This window comes from Frankliniella occidentalis, unplaced genomic scaffold, assembly GCF_000697945.3.
Source record: "Frankliniella occidentalis isolate FOCC.00 unplaced genomic scaffold, Focc_3.1 Scaffold39, whole genome shotgun sequence".
In the NCBI taxonomy this organism is placed as follows: domain Eukaryota; kingdom Metazoa; phylum Arthropoda; class Insecta; order Thysanoptera; family Thripidae; genus Frankliniella; species Frankliniella occidentalis.
In genome coordinates this window covers 1,276,605-1,281,704 of record NW_026267169.1, presented here as the reverse complement: position 1 = coordinate 1,281,704, position 5,100 = coordinate 1,276,605, and the positions used below count along the sequence as shown (strand labels likewise).

General features: G+C 43.1%; 1 protein-coding gene and 2 long non-coding RNA genes across 3 annotated transcripts in view; 1 reads left to right on the top strand and 2 right to left on the bottom strand.

Annotated features, from left to right (window-relative positions):
• LOC113215077 (sodium-dependent dopamine transporter-like) overlaps positions 1 to 5,100 on the top strand; it is a 69,624-nt gene that overhangs the window by 32,486 nt on the left and 32,038 nt on the right. The window lies entirely within an intron of this gene.
• On the bottom strand, positions 3,172 to 4,044 carry LOC127749205 (uncharacterized). The gene is made up of 4 exons (XR_008011019.1): positions 3,965 to 4,044; positions 3,825 to 3,882; positions 3,563 to 3,738; positions 3,172 to 3,427 (listed from the first exon to the last, which is right to left on the bottom strand). It is a non-coding gene; the product is annotated as an uncharacterized LOC127749205 (long non-coding RNA).
• Positions 4,037 to 5,094, bottom strand: LOC127749204 (uncharacterized). The gene is made up of 4 exons (XR_008011018.1): positions 4,871 to 5,094; positions 4,557 to 4,750; positions 4,339 to 4,474; positions 4,037 to 4,186 (listed from the first exon to the last, which is right to left on the bottom strand). It is a non-coding gene; the product is annotated as an uncharacterized LOC127749204 (long non-coding RNA).

Below are 5,100 nucleotides of genomic sequence, written 5' to 3'. Positions count from 1 at the left end.
AGACTTGTCGTCTGCCTCCACTTCTCAGCCCACCGCTAGGTGGCAGTGTTGTCGACCACAGTCGACTGTGTTTTGTTAATTCAGTATTGTTCGGATCGTGGGAGTTAGAGCATGTATGACTGCAGTTCGTTCAATATATCTATGATACCAAGCATACTTATGTGTGATTTAATGATCCTTCAAAGAAAAGATACATGGTGGCAGCGCTACGAACTCAACCTCTGAAGAAAACCTACGAACAAGAACCCAGAAACTCATCAAAAACAAGGAAGAAGATCGGGTCACCACGTGCCCGCCGAAGCCGCAGCGTGTTGCAAGATGGACGCTAACCAATTGGCCGCAATACAAGCTCAATTTCAAGCTCAACAAGAAGCCCTTCAGCAACAGCTTCAACAACAACTCGAAGCGCTGAAGATCGAAAATGAAGCCAAGGCCAACGCTCAACAGCTTCACCTTAACCAACTTCAAGCACTGCTCAACATGGAGCAACAAAGAAATATACAACTACAACAGTTTGGTGCAGCGGCGAACATCCCGCCGCCCGCCCAGTTCACCTTTCAGGGAGCTGACTGGCCTGCATGGATTCAAAGGTTTGATCAATATAAAGAGTCCTCACCTATGAAACTCCTCGATGGGAAAGCTCAAGTGAACACACTACTTTACCTGATGGGCCCCAGAGCAAACGACATCTTTTCAGCATTCAAGCTAACTGATGCAGAAAAGACAAACTTTGACGCAGTAAAGGCAAAATTTAATGGACACTATATAGCCAGGAAGACTAAGCTGTATGAAAGGTGCCGATTCAACAACCGCGTTCAACAGCCTGATGAACCAGTTGACAAGTTCATCACAGACCTGCACACCATAGGTCAAAAATGTGAGTACGGAGAACTGCTGGATGACCTCATTAGAGACAAGATAATTGCAGGAATGCGAAATAAAACTCTATCAATGACTTTCCAAAATGAAGAAGAGGAACCAAATCTAGAGAACGTCACCCGAAGAGTACGTACAGATGAAACCGTACAAAACTTCCAATACCTACTACAACACCAGACCGGTGAAGTAGCAGGCATCAGTAAACCAATAAAAGGAAAGGAAAAGCCCAAAGGTGATACAAATAAGCCATGTGGGTGGTGCCCGAGCAAAACACGTCACTCCAGAGAAGAATGCCCAGCCAAAGATGCAACATGTGAATTCTGTGAGTGGAGGGGCCATGTGATAGAAAAATGCAGAGCAAAAAAAGAATGGCTACAGCAAAAGAAAAGCAGTAAAGCACCAACAAAACCTAAGGAGAGGACCATCGGCGAAGTAGAAGCACCAGAAGGAGCTGCCGCACCCAATCCTACACAACTAAATGAAGTCAGTCTCCAAGACAAAACTGCCCTCAGTTTTTTCTTCAACAGCCTGGATGTGATTACAATAAAAGAAGAGCCAGAACCGAAGCAGATGCAGAAGTATGTACCAAAAGCAGATGCCATGACTCTAGTAGAAATGGTGTATGCCCCACCACAAATAGTAGAAGTAACAATCAACGGCATCAATATGCACATGAAAGTAGACACCGGCGCAGATGCAACAGTGATCAGTGTGGAACTATACAACATGTTTAAGAAAAAGCTTCCTGCCCTGGAAGCAGCAGGTGAGCTACAAGGAGCCAACTCAACAGACCTTGGGGTGAGAGGAAAAATGATGAACGTCAAGATAAGCTACAAACAAGAATACCTATATGCCACAATATATGTGGTACCTGGTGTTAAAATCCCACTACTTGGAAGATCTGAAGCACTCGCCTTCGGGCTGGCAAAACAAGTACTGGAGGTCAATAACAATTGCAGCACCCGCCCAGAAGAAACCTACAAACATGTATTCCAAGGGTTGGGGAGAATACCAGGCACGTATAAAATAGAATTGATAGAAGATGCAAGACCAGTAGCAATCAAATCACCCAGACATCTGGCCATCCCACTGAGAGAGCCAGTTGAACAAGAATTAAAAGACATGCAAAAGAGTGACATTATTGAGCCAGTGTCACACCCAACTCTGTGGTGTAGTGCAACAGTCCCAGTGATAAAAAAGAAACCGGATCAAGAAGGGAACTTCAGTGCAGGCTCCATTAGGATTACTGTAGATTATGCTGCCCTCAACAAGGCAGTGGTGCGAGAACTGTTCCAGCTACCAACTGTTGAAGAGTGTCTAGCAAGGGTAGCAGGCTGCAAAGTGTTCTCAAAATTGGACGCAACAAAATCATACTACCAAGTAGAGTTAGAAGAAGATTGCAGAGACCTTACCACATTCATAACGCATGTAGGAAGATTTCGTTATAAAAGAATGCCAATGGGGCTCAAGTCGTCCAGTGAGGTATTCCAGAGAAGAATATCAGAAATACTTCAGGGAATACCTGGTGTGGTGAATCTAATGGACGATTGTCTGGTTGGAGGCAAATCAATAGAAGAACATGATGCCAGATTGCGAGAAGTGCTGAAGAGGTTTGATGAAAACAACCTGACACTAAACATGGAAAAATGTAACATCAGGGTTAGAGAATGCACAATGTTAGGATGCAAAATAAGCAGTGAAGGCATAATGCCTCTCCACAACAAAATCAAACCAATCCTGGAAATGCCCAGACCTCCAGATATAACAGCACTAAGAAGTTTTTTGGGATCAGCAAACTATCTGATGAAATTCATTCCAAGACTAGCAGACATCAATAAACCACTACGTGATTTGATAAAAGAAGATAATATAAATGCATGGAGTGAGGAACACACCCAAGCATTTGAAACAATCAAAAGGGTGCTCTCACAGCCACCCGTACTTGCCTGGTACGACCCTAAACAACCAACGAGAATCACAACAGATGCTTGTTTATATGGAGCGGGGTCGGTACTGGAACAGCAAGATAAATCAACAGATATATGGAAACCAGTGGCCTTCATGTCAATCAGCTTCTCACCAACACAGCAGAGATACTCAATGATTGAAAAAGAGGCTTGTGCAGTAACTATGTCATGTGAGAGATTTGCTATGTTCCTGATTGGATTGCCAGAATTCACAATCAGAACCGACCACAAACCTCTAATAGCTATTTTAGAGTCTAAGCCAGTAGCAGAACTACCAGTCCGACTCCAAAGATTCCGGATGAGGTTGGCACCATATTGGTATCGCATGGAATTCATCCCTGGAAAACTGAATTATCTTGCGGACATTCTTTCAAGAGCGCCATTAAAATTCCAGCAACCAGACGCAGATATTATAGATGAAGATACAGTGGAAGAACTAGTGATCGCCACAGTGGCAATATCACTTCCCCTAACATCACCATGTCTCCAAGCAATTGAGTCTGCTCAACAGACAGACCCGACTACAAGGAAGATACAGCAATATATATTACAAGGCTGGCCAGACAAACGCCAACTGTATCCTGGAACAGAAGATATGTATAATTTCAGAGCAGACCTCACGCTCACCAAAACACTAGTCACATTCCAAAGAAGAATCTTCATACCCCAACAAATGAGAGAAGAAATGCTAGGCAGAATCCATGAGGGTCACTTACCAGTAAGTAAATGCATGAAGAGAGCTCAAGAGGCCATGTGGTGGCCCAATATCAGCAAAGAAATTGAGAACCTCATAGCCAAGTGTCCAACATGTTTGGAAAACAAGCCAAACTCCAAAGAGCCATTATTGAGTTCAGATATCCCTCAATACCCGTGGGATACAATTGGAGCAGATCTGGGTAACCACAACGGCATTGACTACTTAATTGTAATAGATGCATACTCCAAATACCCAGTATTTTTTAAAATGACAAGCACTACCTCACAAGCTGTGATCACTAGATTTAAGACTCTGTTCGAAATGTTTGGATCTCCAAACCTAGTCAAAACAGACAGAGGGCCGCAATTCATGAGTGAAGAATTTCAGAAATTTGCTATAGACTATGACTTTATTCACACACAATCAAGTGCTGAACATCACCAAAGTAATGGGCTGGCGGAAGCAGGTGTGAAAATTATTAAAAAAATAATCAAAGCCAACCCACAGGACCCAGGAAAAGCCCTACTGGAGTATAGGGCCACCCCAAACGACTCAGGATTCAGCCCAGCACAGCTATTTCTCTCCAGGCAAATTAAAACAAGGCTCCCATCAGTGAAGACAAACTTCATGCCAGAGATACCACCTGTGAAGAAATACAAGGAATTTCTTAAGAAAAGACAGGATCGTGCCAAGGAAACTTACGATGGAAGACATAAAGTGAAAACATTGTCCATGTTACAACAAGGAGACAGAGTCTGGGTGAAAGACACCAAGCAATATGCCACAGTTTCATACCTGGCAAGAGGCACCAGAAGTTATGGATTGAAAACAGACAGAGGATTTAATATTACCAGAAACAGAGCATATCTGGAACCTGTTCCTAAAATGATGCCTCAAGAAACGTTGATGCCGCAACAAATGCCTCTCACATCTGAAGGGGATAAATGGAGACAGCTAGAACCAAAAAGAACTGAGTGTCAGAGTAATACCACAGACTTGAATGGAAAAGATACCTTGACACCGGAGAAGCCAGAAGATCAGCCAAATCTAGGAGTCAGTTCAGAAGAGGAAACACAAGACGTGCAAGATGCTCAGCAACAAGACTCCGAGGCTCAAGAACTAATCAGACAAGCTGGCCCAGAGGCAACCGACGCTCCACAACCTCGTCGCAGCTCAAGAAAGCCAAAGCCAAAGAAATGCTCGATACCTAGTTGTGATTGTGATGGACACGGTGATTAGAAACAAATAAACATAACCCTTCCCAGTCACCACATCTAAACAACAAACATGAGGTATTATGTATTATTTAGTAATAAGAAAATTGTACCAATCGTTTTATGATTCTCTCAAGTCATTGTGATCATATGTTAATGTCCACATGTTACCAGATGGTTGCCATATTATTTTTATTTTGTTTTCCTTATTTCTTGTAACAATTATTATAAACGAAGGAGGATGTAGCAGACTTGTCGTCTGCCTCCACTTCTCAGCCCACCGCTAGGTGGCAGTGTTGTCGACCACAGTCGACTGTGTTTTGTTAATTCAGTATTGTTCGGA